Raw genomic sequence first — 20,301 nt, 5'->3', positions numbered from 1 at the left:
CAAACATGTTTAGGACCATGAAAGCTTTCCTGATTTTGGATAATCCCTCACAGATCTATTACAAGATGCATTAAAAATGGGACGGATGGTTAAAACAATCTCTTGGCCTTAAATTTATCCTTAATATCTGCGGTTTACGATCCAGTTTTTACCAAATATAGCCAGTGGGTACTTCTCCGGCATTGTAGGATGTGGACCTAGAAAATCAAACCAGTTTCTCCTTAGTGTGAAACTTTATAAAATTTGATGGAAGACTGTAGCAACATACTTTCTTTTTTGTCTTTGCATAATTATAATTACTTTGATGGAGCGAACACATTCAGTGGTTTGTTCAGCAAAGAAATATATGGACTATGATTCATTAGGCCCAATATTAGAAATCCTACACACTTCTAGTTCTTCTTAAGAACGTAAGTGAAAATTCATAGATTTTTCTTAGTTTTTATGCTTTGGGCTAGAATATACGTTGGACAATTTTTTAAATGATAAAATGACCTTTAAACAAAATAGTTTCAATTAACATACCTCAAGCAAAAAGCTCTAATAAATTCTAATTTTGTTAGTATTCAGAAAGTTCTTCCAAAATGACTTTGGAAGGCACTGGAAAATTAAATAATGATATTTTAAAATAAATGCAAATTGATCATAATCAGTACACTGATAATAGTGAAACAATGCAAAACACATTTTTCTTTCAGAGAGAATATTATTTTAGCAATCATATTTTCAGTTCTTTTAGGATATTATGATTAATCAGTTAAATGGTGTTTATTTCTATAAGAATTGAAATAATAAGATATTGGAAAGAAAGTATGCTTGAGAATTATATCATCTACAGGTCAACACTTTTTATGGGCCAATAAAAATAATTGACCAAGCATCCTCAAATTCTCAAACTATTGTTAGTTTCCATCTGTGTACTCTGGCACATTTACAAACACTTTGAAGAGAATTATTATAGATCTTCTATCATGAAATTTGTTCTACCTAGGTAACTAGTTTCCTATCCCTACTTTCCTATAATTGGACAAATACAGTAATTATGGATATGTTTTTAAAGTTCAAATTTTGAATAATAAGAAATAAATAACTTTGTAAAAAAATCCATTTATTTCTTAGAGTATGAAGAGATTTAATTTTAAATGATATTAAATATATAAGAACAGGACAAAGCCAGAGTCATTTAATACCTTAATTGGTGAAATATTTGAATATATTATCTTAAATAAATAAAATTTCTAGCAAATCAACTTTTATGTGGGCCTACAAGTAATTTTTTGAAAATTTATCCAAGGAATGATGGTGTGAGATGCTCCCAAATAAGAAAAAACATTATAACTATTATTCTAAAAACTATTTTGGAGTATATTAATTGTGGAAATTATTCATTGTGACATTTTTACATGCATATAATGATCATACTCCATCCTCATTACCCTTTCTCATCCCTTATTGTTCCTCTGGCTAATACCCTTCATTTCCCATAATAATAAAGACATAAAAATAAAGACATGAACTTCTAATTTCATGTCTTTGTTTTTTTCCAAGTTAATCTCTATGAGAGAAAGCATGGGACACTTTCTGAATTTGACTTATTATACTTAACATGATGATCTCCAGTTAAATTAATTTTTCTGCAAATGACATGATTCCTTTCTTCTATATAGCTGAATAATATTATATTGTGTACAAATGTAAGATTTTCTTTATACAGTCATCTATTGATGTATACCTAGACTGATTTCATAATATGGCCATTGTGAATAGTGCCATAGAAATCATGGTAAGGTCATGCTCCATTTTAAGTTGATATTGGTACAGGGTGAAAGGTAAGGATCTATTTTCAGTCTTCTGCATGGAGGTATCTAGTTTTCTCAGCATTATTTGTCTCTCTTTTTTTTTTTCTAATGTGTTTTTCCACCTTTGTCTAGTACCTGATGGCTTTAACTTTGTTTACCTGTATATTCTCTATTCGATTACCTTGGCCTGTGTTCCTCTTTTGTGCCAGTACTATGTTGTTTTATTTACCATATCTCTACACTGTAACTTGAAATTGAGTGTAGTACTTCACAAACATTGTTTTTTTTTTTATTGCTCAGTATTAGTTTGGATATGCAGGGTCTTTTGTGTTTTATCTATTTCTGAGAAGAATGTACAGAAATTCTGATGAAAATTATATTGAATTTGTAGATAGTTTTGGTAAAATGGCCATTTTAATAATATTAATTATGCTGACCCACAAAATTGGAAATTCTTTCCATTCTCTAGTGTCTTTTTCAATTTCGTTCTTTAGTGCTTTATAGTTTTCATCATTGAAAGCTATATGAGGATTGAGGTCTCTCATATCCTCATTTAGGTCTGATTATAGGTGTTCTGTTATTTTTTCAGACTATTGTAGATGGGATTGCTTTCCTGATTCTTTCTCAGTTCTTTATTTGTGTAGAGAAAGCTGATTTTTGTATCCTGCTACTTTGATGAAAGTGTTTACCAAGCCAAGAAGTCTTTACATGGACTCTTTAGGATCTTCTAAATATAGGAACATATCATCTGCATATAGTATAATTTGACTTCTTCCTACCCAATTGCATCTTTTTTGTATGTATGTCTGTCTATGGGTAAAATTTCAAGTATTCTATTGAATAAGAGCACTGAGAGTGAACATCCTTGTTTATTTCTTATATTAAGGAAATACCATCATTATTCTTATTAAGTATGATCTCATCTACGGGTTTGTCTCATATAACCTTTCTTCTACTGAAATATGATCCTTCTACACCCACTTTCTTCATGACTGTTAACAGGAAAGGATGCTGAATTATGTCAAATGTTTTTCTGCATTTATTACATGGTCATGTGATTTTTTTCCTTATTCCTATTGATGCATTGTATTGTATTTATTGCTTGTATGTGGAACCATCCTTGCATCATTGGAATAATATGATCTTTTAAAGTGTTGTTGAATAGACTTTTCAAGTTGCATTAGTCATACTTTCATCTCTGTGACAAAATATCTAACAAACAAGTTAAACTGAGGAGTTACAAATTTGGGCTCATGATTTCAGGTAGGCATCTTGATTTTAGGCTAATCATGAATCATAACTTGGTGACAGGAGCATATTCAAAGCCTACTCACCTTATGGTGGATAGCAAACAAATATATAGAGAAAAGAAGAAACTAGAGCACATGAGCAGATGCAGCCTTCATAACAAGATACAAACTCCAGTGACTTACTTCCCCCATCTAGTCCCTACTTCCTAAAGTTTTCAGAAAATCCCAAAATAGCAGACCAAGTGCTCAACAATGAGCCTGAGTGGGGGGGATCCCTCCCACTGACCGCAAAGGCTCATGTGCATCTCAAAATGCAAAATACATTTAAATCATCTCCAAGACTCCATAGTCTTAACAAGTCCAATATTTTTCAAATGTTCACCTCCAAAATCTAATCTTAGACTCATGACAAACTCATAGATGTAAATCTTTGCAAACTCAAAAGCAAAGACACATACTGCAAAGATATAATGTCACAGAGTTGACATTCCCATCCTAAAAGGGAAGAATAGAAGAATAGCAAGGAATGACTAGACCAAAGTAAGACCCAAAACCAACAGAGCAACATTAAATCTGTAGCTTCATGCTTGGCATCCACAGCACATGGTTTTATGATGTGAGTTCCAAAGGGCTTGGGCAGCTTGAACATGGCCTTGGTCTTTGCACCCCATATACATTTTTTGTGTGCTCCACTTATTACTTGTGGCTTTCCTTGGCAGATGTTTCTCATTTTGGCATCTCTGATATCCTGAGATTGCCAATGTAGCATAGTTTTTATCCTCACTAATTCACACATCACCCTCTCAGAGGCTCTTTGTAGGGACTCAGATCTTGTCACACTGTGCCTAGCTTCATAGGCCTTCCTTTGAAATCTGGAGAGAAGGCTCTATGAACCCATAACTATAGCATTCTGCATGATTATAAAACCAGCATCAAATATATGATGTCAAGGTCTAATGCTAGCTGAACTGGTGTTTGGGCCCTTTGGACCAACAATTCAGTGGATACTGAGTGCATGGGAAGCTTGGCATAATAAAACAAATCCCCAGAAGCAAATTTTTGTATGGTTAGGTGGTGCTGTTCAAGTAGGATATCCTGAAGTTCTTTCTTCTAAAGAGAAAGCGGTACAGATGAGTTGATTTTCTCAACCTCTTGAGCCAGTGGTGGGGAATGTCTGGCCAGTTCCTGAGGTGTCATCAAGGCATCTTTCATATTGTACCCAAGCAAAGTAGTTGGCTTCTGTTTAATGGTTTTAATCTTTTCAGAAATCATGCCTTACCCAGATGCTGGTGGCTCAAGGCTGTTATTCTAACTATTTGGGAGGCTGAGATCAGGAGGATCATGGTTTGAGGACAGCCTGGAAAAATAGTACATGACACCACATTTCCAAAATAACCAGAGCAAAATGGCTTGGAGGCTTAGTTCAATCTGTAGAGTTACTGTTTCACAAGTGCAAATTCCTGAGTTTAAGCCCCAGTCTGACCCAAAACAAAGAATATACAAAAAACCAAACCAATCTCTTCCTTAGACCCAAATTTACAAAGTTTCTTCTGACCAAACTGCAAGTTATTTGGAACATTTCTCTTCTGCTTTTTGCTCTTGATTCTCACTGCAAACCTGTCTCAAAACTGCCCAGCAATAATCATGCTGCAGTCTGAATGATGGATTGCTCTGAAGTTTCCTCAACAAGATTAGTTAGCCCATCACCTTTAAACTCATCTTCCCACAAAGTCTCATGGTATGGACGAAATGTAGACAGGCTCTTTATTAGAATGTAACACATATCTGTCACTTTTTGTCCAGTTGTATTTGTTTTATTGAATTGGATGCACCAATGTTTAATGTGTATGTGTTTTTGATGATATATTTTCTGGATTTGGCATTGATGGATTGTTCTCTTTTTAAAAATATAGTGACTTTAACTCTTCCTAATTACTTTGACTTGAAGTGTGCTTTGTCTGATATAAGTATGGAGACTCCTGTTTGATTTAGGGTTTCTTTTGCTTGGAATATAATTTTCCATTTCTTTCACTTCCAGTATATGTCCATTATTGTCAGTGAATTGAGATCTTTGTTCAAATTTCAATAGACTACTTATTCCCCTCTGAAACCTCATGAGTCTAATAATTTCTGTCCACATTCTTTTCACCATCTGATCTTTTGAGTTCATACCAATATCACCCATTAAGCTCTGCTTATAGCATTATAGGACTGCTCTAGCCCAGTTTTACCAACTATTCCAAATATCTCTCACAAACCAGTTCCAAAGGTAACCACAGAACCAACCCAATCTTGATAACAATATTTTGTATAGCAAGACTTTTGTTGCTGTATAAAATACCTTAGCAAAACACTTTATGTGAGGAATGATTCATTTGGTTTATGGTTTTAGAGGTTTAGTTCTCACAGTGGCCAGGAAGCAGAGAGGTAGAATTCCTGTGCCAGATGCCTTTTTCTTTTACTCCTTTATTCTAACTGTGCCCTGAATCAGTGGTATGGTGCAGCCTATAAACATAGGCTCTTCCCCATTTAGTTAATCCTCTCTGGAAGTCATATCAGAAACACACACAGAAGCATGATTTACTAATCTCTTAGAAATGTCAAAATCCAATAGAATTGTATATCAAGATTTACCATCACACAAGAATTTTGTTGATATCTATGTCTCTGTTCATCAACAGTAGTGGTCTGTAGTTTTCTTTCTTGTCTGTGTTCTAATTTGGTTTTGGTATCAAAGTACCAAAAATGAACTTAGAATGAACTTCTAGGTGATTATTTCTTTTTTACTTATAGAATTGTTTTAGAACATTTGTGTTAGTTCTTCTTTAAAATTTTTAAGTGATTCTGTCCAGCTGGGATAGTTTTATTCCTGCATTAAACTTGTTACTTCTTAATTATCTGTTTAAATTTTTTATACCCAATTTTGCTAGGTCATTTATGTGAAGAATTTGGGTTTTATTGAAATATGTTGTAATAGTTCTGTTTTGACCACTAATTTTATTGAGATAAGACCTCTCTCTCTCTGTCTTTTGGTTAGTTTACCTGAAGTTTTGTTCATCTTGTCTATCTTTTCAAAGAACCACTTATTGATCCTTTGTGTGTCCACCTGTGTTCCATTTCATTAATTTCAGCTCTAATCTTTACCATTTTTTCCCTTTATTGACATGACTTTGGTTTGTTCTGGTTTTCTTAAAATCATGGGTGACATGATTAGTTTATTTATTTGAGAGTTCTCTGTTTTGAATGCATGTACTCATAGATACATACTTCCCTTTTAGAACTGCCTTTTCTATTTCTCACTTATTCTAATGTGTTGAGTTTCCATTTTAATTTGACTCCAGTATTTAAGAAAATAATTCTCTGTTTTCTTTAATGGCACAGTGATCATTCAAAAGTGATGTTCAATCTCTGTGTGTTTGTGTATTTTTCTGTAATTTCTTCTGTTGGTTCCAAGTTTCATTCCATTCCATTGCTTTAGTTTTTTTTGTGTGTGTTGAGACTTGTTTTTGGGTTTGGCACAGAAACTTATGCCTGTCATCTAAGCTACATAGGAGATGAAGAAATCAGGAGGATCATGGTTTGAGACCAGCCCAGTTATAAAAACAAATAAATGAAACAATTAATGACACCCCATCCCAACAAGAAAAGGATGGGCATGGAGGCACATATCCGTCATCCAGGCTATGAAGGTTGTTTTAAGTAGGGGGACCACAGTCTAGACTGGCCTAGGCAAAATCATAAGACTATAACTCAAAAATAACTAAAACAAACATGGCTTAGAGTGTGTCTCAAGTGATAGAGTGCCTGGCTAGCAATCAGGAAGGGCTGAAATCAAACTCCAGTACCATCAAAAAAAATAAAAGAATAGAAAAATGAAAGTCAACCTTGGACATCATCATAATCTACAAGTTTGAGAACTCAGGAAAAGTACAATAGATTCCCCTGTCAATGCTTAATAATGGAATCTATCATGGGCATGGTACTCAAAGGAATGAACAACCAGAAGGGCAAGGCATTGCCAGTTAAGACAAAAAGCTAATCAATTAAAGCCCTGTAACACACACAAAAGACTGTCTGTATGGCCTGAAATTTGATCTATTTAGAAAAACTCCATGAGCTGCTGAAGAATTTGTATTCTGTTGCCTTTGGATGGAATATTCTTTGGATATTTATTAAATACATTTGATCTGCAGTGCAGTTTAATACTAAATTTGTTTGTTGATACATTTTTGTATCAATTTATGATTGTGTGGTATTGAAGATACCAACTATTATTGTATCTGAGCCTGTTTGTTCCTTTATGCCCAATAGTTTTCATTTTATAAGATTGGCTGCACAAATATTTAGTGCACATTTATTTGCAGTATTGTGTCTTTTTGATGGATTATTACCTTTCTTTATGTGTGGTGACAGTCTTTATCTCTTTTGACTAATTTTGACTTAAAGTCTGCTCTGTCAGATACGAGTATAGCTACTCCTGCTTGATTTTGGATTTCATTTGCTTTGAATATCATTTCCAATTTGTGTTCACCTTTTCCACTGAAATGAGACTAATGTGGACAATAAGTACCAGGATCATGGTTTTTTTTTTTTTTTTATATATTCCACTCAGACTTTGTATACTTTGATTAGGGGGTGTAAAACCATTTATGTGTAGGAAAATTACAGATCTATAACATATAATATCTGAAGAAAGACAATCTATATTTAAGAAATGAATAGTAGTTACATTGGTTTCCTCTAAGTCACTAGGGCACAAGTTTTAGAATCATCAATACAGATTAAGCTTAGAAACATGCCAAGGATAATTATTCCACATGAGAAAAAATAGTAACTTATTAAAAAGGTGGGTTTCATAGGTTTAAGCAATTCTAAAGCATGAACCAGTGAAAAGAACAAATATGACTCAGAAGAGTAAATCCCTATTTAAAAAATCACTGTCATTAAAGTACATCTTTGAAGCAAAAATAGTATAAGAAAACCAAAGATAAAAATGACATCTTATTCTTTCTCCTGGATGCTCCAAAATCTCTGGACCAATATTTGGCATACATGTGTTTCTTTGTGGTATATTGGAAATATATATATAAAATTGGGGGGAAATCTCTTATACAAAATAAAAGAATCTGGAATTCAGTAAGATATATGTGATAGTAATGTCCTAAAGTTTTTAATTAATTTGCATACACAAAGTGTTTTGAGTAAGTGATGCAAGAGCTTGTAATAAAACTATTAGTGTTGACCTGACAACTGTCATTTCTATGAAGAGTTTTTAAAAAGGAAATACATCTTTTATAATTATTTTGATATGAGGGAGAGGTACTCTCATAATACCATACAAAACTCCTTTGATAACAAAAGTTGCAATATGCATTGAGAATAAAGAAAGCTAAAATATAGATAAACAAATTATGCTATTGAATACACATTTGCTTATTAAAATATTGGAAAGTTCATTGCCTCCTGGAATTTGCATGGTAATGAGAAATAAATTTTTTCAAATGAATGAGAGAATTTATACAATAAATCAAATAATAATACTGCTATGTACATTGTACACTTTAAAATTATTTTCTGAAATTTGGAGGCATTTTCTAATTTCAGAATTTATGATTTCTTATTCATTATTGTTCCTCTCTGTTTTGTATTTTGATTTTTTAATCAGCATATTTTCAATTGCTAAAACAAATGAACTTGACCTTATTTGAGAAGACTTGTAATAAGAGAAATATTTAAAAAATTTTATTAGCATATAATATTTGTACAGGGGGATACATTATGATATTTACATATTTGCTTACAATATATTTTAGGTTTACAACATCCATCATTCTCCTTATTACCTTTCTTCTTTGAAAAATTTCAACAGGCTTCATTCTTTTATTTTCATATATGAATACAATCATATCTACCATATTCACCATCATTCACCTTTTCCTTATGCCCACCCTCTCCTGCTGGTACCCACCCCTGGAAAAAGTCTATTTTACCCTTCTGCCCTTCATTTTTTAAATGTATATTGGTAGTCTAAGGGGGTTTCACCTTGGTATTTCAGGCCTGTATATATTGTGTTTTAATAAAATTAACTTACCCTCCCCTGTTACTTACAACAAGAGAAATTTTATTTATTGCTTGCATCCAAAGTAGTTCTTTCTGGTTTTGAAAGACCTTTTTTAATTTCCTTTTTGTAAGATTAATTTTAGCTGTCCAAGTCTTGGTTCTTGAAGCTCAGTACATCTGTCTTATCTCTTTTATGGCTAATTCTAGATAAGCAAAGAACAAATTTTCCCAAAGTTTTCCCAGGACAAAACACAAATTAAGCCCAATTTTATTTTATAGCTCCAGCATGAGAAAGAGAGAGAGAGAGAAAGAGAGACTGAGTTATATGAAACCAATCAAGGGATTTTCAATACATTATGTAAGTATTGAAGTGCAAGATTACCCACTGGAAGCATAGAAACTCAAATTTCACATATTCTCTAATTCTAGTCACACATCCAGTTGAATAAAAAATGCAAATCTGAGCTTTGATTATCTTCAACAATGTGATAATTACAGAAAGATTTGCCAAGAACATATACAGTAGCTATTAATAGGCTCTTCCTTGCTATTTTGCAGACTAGAGTTAGTGCCCAGAAATATGAAAACTAAAAATCTATTGTGAAGGGTACTTCCTCCCTTTAACTGAAGTCCAGTTTATACATTGATGTAGATACAATATATATTATAGACAACTGGCTTCTATGTCTGCAAGTTCCCATTCATGGATCCAACCAATATCAGAACAAAATGTTAATTTCTAAAAATGCATCTCCTTTGAATATGAACAGAATTGTTTTTGATCACTATGTGTAAATAATCTAGTGTAACAACTTTACATTTCATTACATTGTGCTAGGGTCAATGACCCTTTTGAAATAAGTAATCTAGAGATAATGCATAAGAAGCACATTTATAGGTTATATGAAAATATCTTGTCATTTTGGCAAGGCATTTGACCATCTGTGTGTTTTGATATCATTGGGGATTCTGTACTCAACTTTTTTGGATACCAAGGAATGAATGTAGAGATAAATGAATAAATGAATGTATACTGAAATCAATATTATATTGAGGTATAAAAGGTAAAATAAGTACTAAAAGGTCAGAATTATGCACCAAGAGAGGTGAACAGCTCTTTGTTAAAATTGTTATTAATATTACTTACATTTTAATATCTTAATATTAAATAAATCTATTTTAGGAATATGAATAATTTAGAAAACATCACAGGACAAGTTTAAGTTAGTCTTTAAACATGAAGCATTACTCTATTTTTGATGCATGTGTGTTTATGTTTTAATACATACAAATATGAAAGTAAATTAGAAATTTATATTTCCCAACATATGATAGATATCTTTCATGTTCAAATATCTCTACATTTTTATTTATTAGTAATAATTTATCTTGTAGTTCACCATATTGTAGTTTAGCAATTTCCCATGGCCCATGTTTTGATTCTTTCAAATACTTTTCCCATCTTAACTTACATGGTAGTAACTACGTCTGTATATTTATGGTGCTCATAGTGGGAAAATTCTAAAATGCAGGATAACTGGGAGAAATTGTGTTTCTTGTTATTGTGATTAAAGTAACATTCTAAGCTTACTTCAAGAAATTCAGAAACGTTGCAACATTCTGCACTTGAAGTAGCAGCGCAGGGTGTTGATTTCCTCTTGCATCTGTGATTGTTGAAACTCATGATTGGAAAAATATCTCTTGGCATTTAAGTATCTACTTTAAAACAGTTAATATATTTTGCCAATTTTATGAATTTCTTCATTTTTAACTTTTTGATTCATAATTTTCTTTAGTATGGTGTTGGTTATGCATGCTTGCAGTAAATGCTCAACTTGTATGCTTGAATTTTATGTACTCTTTTACACTGTATGCCTTAAATATTTACATTATCCATGGTAAAATTTTCTTCCAGAACTTATGTCAGAAATTTCTCTTACTTTTTTGTAAAACATATTTATTTCTGAGGGCTCAATTTTTGTTTTATGTCATTTAAAACAGAAAACCAAACATTCACATCTCATTTGATAAATACTCCACATTTTCACACAAACATGAAGTGCCAGCATGTTTTATACAAATGAATAAACATAAATCAATGAAGTTAAACATGTAACTGACACAAATAATCTTTTAAGAGATTTAAAAATTTGCTTATATATTTTTTGCAATGCAATATTGTTAAATGTATTTTATATCTTCATAGAAATCTTTCATCTCTACATACTCACTTTTATAATTTTCTTGATAATTTTGATGAAAAATTTTTCTCACATGAACTTGAATGTCTATTTGGCCTGATTACAGTAAGGTGTTTGAATTTTATTAGAATATACTGTATTTAGAAATAAATCATATACTATAATACAGACATTTTGATAGTTTAATACAATTACTTTTACCAAAACCATCAAATGACACTATGTAATCATTTAGCATATGTAAAGATGATCTGTTTTTTATTCTTTGAACTATTGATATGATGATTATTACTAATATTTTCTAATGAATGCATATTACTAACATGGTGGCAAAATAATAGGTAAAGAATTTCTTAATAGCATCAGTCATTTTAGAAAAAAAATAAAAAACCAGGCTGTGAGTACAGTTCAATGGTAGGGCACTTGCTTGCTTAGCATTTGTGAGGCTCTAGTTTCATCCATAATACTGGAGAAAAAGAAAAGAAAAGGAAAAGGAAAACCTTGATCATCTATTTAATTTCCTAATATAGTTCATGTATCACCCTTGTTCTTTTAATAGTTATCTGGCCCTCTCCAATCAGACTTTGAGCTCCATAATTCCAATGCATTTACTTCCATGATCTTATGAATGATGCCAGATCTTTCAGAACTCAGATGTCAATTGTATGCCTTCATTTACTTTACCCAATGTCTTATCTTCTTTTATGTATTGATGTCTTTCTAGTTTATTTCCTAAGTCCTGATCTCCACCCTGAGTTTGAGAGTCAAAAATTGTTCTATGATAGCTTCAAGATACCATTGAAATTATTGAATTTAAAAACCATGTTCTTGGGGAATTCCAAGATGGTGGCTAGAGGGAGGAAGCAGAAAGCACGCCTCCTAAAATAAAATCTTGGAGAGACACTGGAGATACACCTTACAGGCAAAATCACTGAGAAGAGGCAAAACTTTGACCCCTCCATACCTCCAACCTGTGCACAACATCTCCACTTCACGTAAAACAGAGAAATCAGGAGGGCCTCCAGGCCACCACCAGACACTGGTGCCCAGACAGCTTGGGAAGATGTGGACCACAAAGTGAGCTAAGTGGTACGCGGCAGTACCACAGACAATCCTGGTCCAGATCAGCATGGCCCCCTGGACACACTGACCCCCACCCAGGGAAAAAAAGAGAAACTGAGTAATAAGCAATAAGAACAATAAATACATGTAGCAAAGAGGATGGGGTACCCTGAGAACTGAAAATAAATATCTGAGGCACCATCTCCAGGATTGGAAGCTTAGGGACGAACACAAAAATTATTAAGACTGAAACTTTATTGCATTTGAGCTTGGAGTTTTTTTATTTTTGTTTTTTAATTTTTATATATACATACATATATATATATATATATATATATATATATACTTCATTTATTTATTTATTTTTAGTTTTTATTTTCAATCCTCTCTCTCTCTAATGCCTTTTCAGCTTATGGTTGATTAGTACACTGTCTCTTCCTGTTTATATCTTTGAAACTTTTGTTTGTTTCTTTGTTTTGTTTTTTTTACTTGTTTATTTGTTTTTCCCTTTTCCTTTAACTTCTTTGCTTTCCATCTCCTGTCACCCTTCTATTCTAAATACCACTAGTGCTATTATTACAAGTCAGAAAATACTTAATTGCACACAATACAGGGACAATAACAACACAAAGGGCAATGATGAGAAGACAGAAAAAACAGGGAAACCAGCTTCCCAACAGCAAAACATTAGTACAGGAGCCAGAGGGAAATGAAGAAAATAGATAAAAGTTCTAGACTCCAACAAAATGTAGATAAACTATGCCAAAGAACCCAAAGAAGCCCACAAGAATAATTTAAAAGAAGAAATACTACAGGTACTCAATGAGAATTTTATAGAGATGATACTGGATATGATCAACCAAAATGTACAGGAGACACTCAAGAAATTCCAAGACAACAAAAATAGAGAACTTAAAAAAGTAAAAGAAGAAATAAAGGAAACCACAGAAGTACGGTATAAACACCAAAGTGAAACAAAGAACACGATTAATAAAGAGATAAATGAACTCAGGACAAAAATTGACAACATTAAAGAGGAAACCACCCAAGATATGGAAAACCTCAGAAAAAAGAATGAAACAGAATTGCAAAACAAAACAGAAGGCCAATCTAGCAGAATAGAACAAACAGAAGACAGAATATCAGAACTCTAAGATGAAGTGGTAATTAAAGGAAAAACCAAAGAACTATTAATTAAACAACTCAAGACCTGTGAAAAGAAAATTCAAGAACTCACTGACTCCATCAAAAGACCAAACCTGAGAATCATGGGCATCAAAGAAGGAGAAGAGGTGCAAGCGAAGGGAATGCGTAATATATTTAACAAAATAATAACAGAAAATTTCCCAAATCTAGAGAAAGATATTCCCATACAGATGCAAGAGGCCTCCAGAACACCAAACAGACCAGATCAAAATAGAACTACCCCATGATATATCATATTAAAACAACAAGTTCAGAAACTAGGGAAATAATATTGAAGGCTATAAGAGAGAAAAAACTAGTAACATACAAAGGCAAACCCATCAAAATCACAGCAGACTTCTCAACAGACACAGTAAAAGCAAGAAGAGCTTGGGGAGAGATCTTCTGGGCACTGAATGAAAATAACTTCAACCCCAGGATACTCTACCCAGCAAAACTATCATTCAAAATAAATGGAGCAATAAAAGCCTTCCATGACAAGCAGAAACTAAAACAATATGTGACCACAAAGTCACCACTACAAAAAATTCTTCAAGGGATTCTGCACACAGAAAGTGAAACCCAACATAACCATGAAAGGGCAGGCAGCACCAAACTACAGGAAAAGAAAAAGCAAGAAAGTAGAGAGTAACATCAAGTTAGGTACACGCAATCAAACCTTCAAACAACTAAGACAACTAAATGACAGGAATCACCACATACCTATCAGTACTAACATTTAATGTTAATGGACTTAATTCACCCATCAAAAGGCACTTTTTGACAAAATGGATTAAAAAGGAAGATCCAATAATTTGTTGCTTATAGGAGACCCATCTCACTGATAGAAATAAGCATAGGCTTAGGATGAAAGTCTGGAAGAAGATTTACCAAGCCAATGCCCCCTAAAAAAAGTTAGGAGTAGAAATACTTATCTCTGACAAAGTAGACTTCAAACCTACATTGATCAAACAAGATAAAGAAGGACATTCCATACTAATAAAAGGGGAAATAGACCAAAAGGAAATAATAATTATCAACCAATATGCACCCAATTTCAACGCTCCCAATTTCATCAAACATACCCTGAAAGACCTAAAAGCATACATTAACTCCAACACAGTGGTTGTGGGAGACTTTAACCCCCCATTATCATCAATGGATAGGTCATCCAAACAAAAATCAATAAAGAAATTCAAGCTCACCGGGGCCCCGGAGGTCGGCATGCCGTGCGATTGCAGCTCGAAGCGTTGAGAATCTGATGATGGCATGGCTTTAATCACCTTGAGACGGAACTTCTGCCATTTGTCTGAACTTTGGATACCTGGAGCTGTGGCTGCTTTGAAAAATCACCCCACAAATCATGTTCACAGGATAGTCAAGGAGCCTCTGCACCTTTGGTTCTGTCCCCTACAACCTGAGCCTTTCAGGGTCAGGTTCCATCATGCCTGTTGTAAAAAGTTCCATTCAGAAAATAGAAATGACCTGCATCCAGTTGGTGAGCCTGTGGTGTCTCCAGCACATGACTGGGACAGACTTGAGCAAAATCTTCAAAAAGAGAATGAGAAAGTATTTTACAGGAGACTGAACAACTTCACCTCCTCAGAAGAACTGCTAAGTTTTATAAGCACTCTGGAAACTCTGCCTGTCTCTCTGGCAGCAGGAGCTTTGCAGCGGATTTGTGAAGTGAGTAAAAGAGATGGCAATAAAGGGCTGCCAGAAGAAATACTAGAGAACAATGCCTTCCAAGCTTTATGCTTTAGGTTTGAGCAAGAACCCTCACATCTGTCAAACAGTGGTTTTGTGACTATTCTGCAGGCTCTTACTCTATCACATGTGGATCCTCAAAGTAGCCTGATACCGAGCCTCGTAGCAGAATGCCAGAATCGCCTCAAAAGAGGCAGCCTGGAAGTCCATAATCTTTGTATTGTTGGGGAATGTCTGATTCGACTGCACAGTGCAGCTCCTGTGATGCTAGACTTGATTCTAGAGCAACTGCAAGGTCAAAAGCTGGAAACATTTACCCCAGATGATATTGTGGCCATTTATAGAATACTGCAGGCATGTCCTGAAAAAGTAGACCAATACCAAACCTTTTTAAACAGAATAAACAACATTTCCCTTTCATTAGTTTCCTACCTGAGCCCTAAATTGATTAGCCAGGTGCTCGCTGCTCTAGTGATTCTTGATCAAACTCATGCACTTCCTCTGGTTATAAAATTGGGCAAATATGCTGTGAAATACATTCCTCACTTCACTAATGAAGAGCTCAAGAGAGTCTTGGAGGCATTCATGTATTTTGGACACAATGACAGGTTTTTTACAAAAGCCCTAGAGCAACACATAGCTCTGCTCTGTCTCACCTTGGATCCTGAAGTTATCAGCAAAATGATGGAGTACTGCAGTAGAAAAGAGATTCTTTCAGAACCCATCCTCAATGCAGCAGCAGAAACTTTTGTTTGCCAACCAGAAAAATTTTCACCTTGTCAGATTTCTGAAATAATTGAACCACTTGGAAAACTTAATTATTTGCCACCAAATGCCCCTGTTTTATTTAGGAAACTAGAAAATGTGCTCTTTACTCATTTCAATTCTTTTCCACCCAAAACACTATTGAGACTTCTCCATTCATGTTCACTTATAGAATGCCACCCAGTCAACTTTATGACCAAAATATTCAGCCCTTTTTTTCTTCAAAAGCTACAAGGTGAAGAGTCAGATTTGGACAGATTGAGTCTGGCACAACTGACCCAACTCTATCTAACTTCAATTCTAGAATGCCCTTTCTATAAGGGTCCAAAACTTCTTCCTAAATATCAAGTGAAATCATTTTTTACCTCCTGCTGCTCCCTGGAGACCCCTATGGATTACCATCTTTACAAATCTGTAATGACTGGACTGATTGACCTTTCAGGAGCAAGATTGTATTTTGCTTCCAAAGTGTTGACGCCCTATTGTTATACCATAGATGTTGAAATTAAACGAGATGAAGAAGGACTTGTATTGCCATTTACAGTGCAAGAAGATGTCCATAAAAGGGTAGCATTGTGCATTGATGGTCCAGAAAGATTTTGTTCTGATAGCAAACACTTACTAGGAAAAGAAGCTATTAAACAAAGACACCTTCGATTACTCAGTTACCAAGTTGTTCAGGTCCCCTATCATGAGATTGAGATGCTAAAATCCAGACTCGAATTGGTGGAATATTTACAAAGAAAGCTATTTCTTCAAAACTCTGCTGTTCATTGGTAAAAAGAAGGAATTATGGCTTCAGGACTCAGATGATGAAAGAACGTGTGGGTTGGGGAGGTTTCATTTTCTTGTTTGTTTTTGTGGTACTAGGCTTTGAACTCATGATCTGGCACTTGCTAAACAAGTACTGTATAACTTGAGCCAGGTCTCCAGTCCTTTTTTGCCCAGGGCCAGTCTTGGACAGTGATCCTCTTACCTCTGCCTCCCAGTTATAGGTGTATGACGCCACACCAGCTTATTTGGAATAATGTCACAACTTCTTGTTGGGGCTGGCTTTGAACCACAGTCCTCTTATCTCTACCTCTCTCCTCCCAAGTAGCTGGGATTACAGGCATGAGCTCTTGTGCCCAGTCTTAAGAACCTGTGTTTTTAAATGACATAATTTAATTTGTGATTTAGCCATTTTTGCTTTTTTTTCATAATTCTGTTTAGACACCGTTGGCCTGAAAAGGGTCTGTGGTTTTTCTTATATCATGTATACATTTACTGGAGGTAAATTTTAAATTAATTTAATACAAGTGTCATAAATACTTTTTTACATATAAAAATGATCAAGTACAGGTAAAGAATATAATGAGTAAATGCTCATTTTTAAGCCTTTTGTTTGTAATAGTTATTTTCTAACGTAAATACAATGCTCTCTAATGACCTGCATTTTGTCTTCCAACTAATGTAAGGAAAAAGTTCATCTTCCTTTTCATTATATTAAATTTTGTTGGTGGAAGTGACTTATAAGGAGGAGTAATGAAAACTAGATTCTATAGCACTTTGCATGTGAACATGTACATTTCTAGAGTTATGTAGAAATACCCCTTTAGTTGATAAGATACTAAGTATTTTTTTTTAAATAAAGGTATAAAAAGTGAAAAAAAAAAGAAATTCAAGATCTAAAATATACAATAGAACTAATCGACCTACTTGATGTCTACAGAACATTTCATCCAACTTCTACACAATATAAATTCTTCTCAGCAGCCCAAAGAACCTTCTCCAAAATAGATCATATCCTAGGGCACAAAGCAAGCCTCAGCAAATATAAGAAAATAGAAATTATATCATGCATACTATCTGATCACAATGCACTAAAACTAGAGCTCAACAACAACAGTAAAGACAAAAAACATGCAAACAGCTGGAAACTGAATAACTCATTATATAATGAACAATGGGTCATTGATGAAATAAAAGTGGATATTAAAAAGTTCCTGGAAGTGAATGAAAATAAAGCAACCTACCAGAACCTATGAGACACAGCAAAGGCAGTCCTGAGAGGAAAGTTTATAGTCATGAGTGCATATATTAAAAGACTGAAAGATCTCAAATCAATGACCTAATGATACATCTAAAACTCCTAGAAAAACAAGAACAAGCAAATCCCAAAACAAATAGGAGAGAAATAATAAAAATAAGAGCTGAAATCAATGAAATTGAAACCATAAAAACCATACAAAGAATTAATGAAACAAAAAGTGGTTTTTTTGAAAAAATAAAGAAGATAGACAGATCCCTGGCAAACCTGACTAAAATGAAGAGAGAAAAAACCCAAATTAGTAGAATCAGGAATGCAAAAGGGGAGATAACAACAAACACCATGGAAGTCCAGGAAATCATCAGAGACTACTTTGAGAACCTATATTCAAATAAATTTGAAAATCATAAAGAAATGGACAGATTTCTAGATACATACGAGCATCCAAAACTGAACCAAGAACATTAATCACCTGAATATATCTATAACACAAAATGAAACTGAAGCAGCAATCAAGAGTCTCCCTAAAAAGAAAAGTCCAGGACCTGATGGATTCTCTGCTGAATTCTATCAGACCTTTAAAGAAGAACTGATACCAACCATCCTTAAACTGTTCCACGAAATAGAAAGGGAAAGAAAACTGCCAAACACATTTTATGAAGCCAGTATTACACTTACCCCAAAACCAGGCAAAGACACCTCCAAAAAGATTATTAACCACAACCAAGTAGGCTTCATCCCAGGAATGCAGGGATGGTTCAACATATGAAAATCAATAAATGAATAAACCACATTAACAGAAGCAAAGACAAAAACCACTTGATCATCTCAATAGATGCAGAAAAAGCCTTTGATAAGATCCAACACCATTTCATGATAAAAGCTCTAAGAAAACTAGGAATACAAGGAAAGTTCCTCAACATTATAAAAGCTATATATGACAAACCTATAGCCAGCATTATACTTAATGGAGAGAAATTGAAACCATTCCCTCCAAAATCAGGAACTAGACAAGGATACCCACTATCTCCACTCCTATTCAACATAGTACTGGAATTCCTAGCCAGAGCAATTAGGCAAGAAGAAGGAATAAAAGGAATACAAATAGGTAAAGAAACTGTCAAAATATCCCTATTTGCAGACAACATGATCCTATACTTTAAAGACCCAAAAAACTCTACTCAGAATCTCCTAGACACCATCAATAGCTATAGCAAGGTAGCAGGATATAAAATCAACATAGAAAAATCATTAGCATTTCTATACACTAACAATGAGCAAACTGAAAAAGAATGTATGAAAACAATTCCATTTTCAATAGCGTCAAAAAAAATCAAATACCTAGGTGTAACCCTAACATAGGATGTGATCGACCTCTACAAACAAAACTATAAACTTCTGAATAAAGAGATTGAGGAAGACTATAGAAAGTGGAGAGATCTCCCATGCTCATGGATTGGTAGAATCAACATAGTAAAAATGTCTATAATCCCAAAATTAATCTACATGTTTAATGCAATTCCCATCAAAATTCCAATGACATTCATTGAAGAGATTGAAAAATCTACCATTAATTTTATATGGAAACACAAGAGGCCACAAATATCCAAGGCAAAAGAACAATGCAGGAGGAATCATGATACCCAACTTCAAACTATATTACAAAGGAATAACAATAAAAACAGCATGGTACTGGCACAAAAACAGACATGAAGACCAGTGGAACAGAATAGAGGACCCAGATATGAAGCCAGACAACTATAACCAACTTGTCTTTGACAAAGGCGATAAAAATATACAATGGAGGAAAAGCAGCCTCTTCATCAAAAACTGTTGGGAAAACTGGTTAGCAGTCTGCAAAAAACTGAAACTAGACCCAGGTATATCACCATAGACCAATATTAACTCAAATGGATCAAGGATCTTAATATCAGACCACAAACTCTAAAGTTGGTAGAGGAAAGAGTAGGAAATACTCTGGAATAAATAGGTATAAGCAAGAACTTTTTCAATGAAATCCCAGCAGTACAGCAACTAAGAGATAGAATAGATGAATGGGACCTCATAAAGCTAAAAAGCTTCTGTTCATCAAAAGAAATGGTCTCTAAACTAAAGAGAACACCCACAGACTGGGAGAAAATATTTGCCAACTATACATCAGACAAAGGACTGATAACCAGAACATATAGGGAACTTAAAAAACTAAATTCTCCCAAAACTAATGAACCAATAAAGAAATGGGC

At 33.9% G+C, this 20,301-nt stretch overlaps 1 long non-coding RNA gene and 1 pseudogene across 14 annotated transcripts in view; both read left to right on the top strand.

The window, feature by feature from the left end:
- Positions 1-20,301, top strand: part of LOC141411000 (uncharacterized) — a 483,550-nt gene that overhangs the window by 98,921 nt on the left and 364,328 nt on the right. For all 14 annotated transcript variants that reach the window (XR_012435849.1, XR_012435847.1, XR_012435852.1 and 11 more), the window contains exon 2: positions 9,389-9,467. This is a non-coding gene — a long non-coding RNA (uncharacterized lncRNA). The remainder of the gene's footprint in view (positions 1-9,388; positions 9,468-20,301) is intronic.
- LOC109678078 (FAST kinase domain-containing protein 3, mitochondrial pseudogene) lies at positions 13,715-19,060 on the top strand (annotated as a pseudogene).

The sequence above is a fragment of the Castor canadensis genome, chromosome 9, assembly GCF_047511655.1.
Source record: "Castor canadensis chromosome 9, mCasCan1.hap1v2, whole genome shotgun sequence".
Lineage (NCBI taxonomy): Eukaryota > Metazoa > Chordata > Mammalia > Rodentia > Castoridae > Castor > Castor canadensis.
Note: the sequence above shows the minus strand (reverse complement) of the source record. Positions and strands in the feature narration are given on the sequence as shown.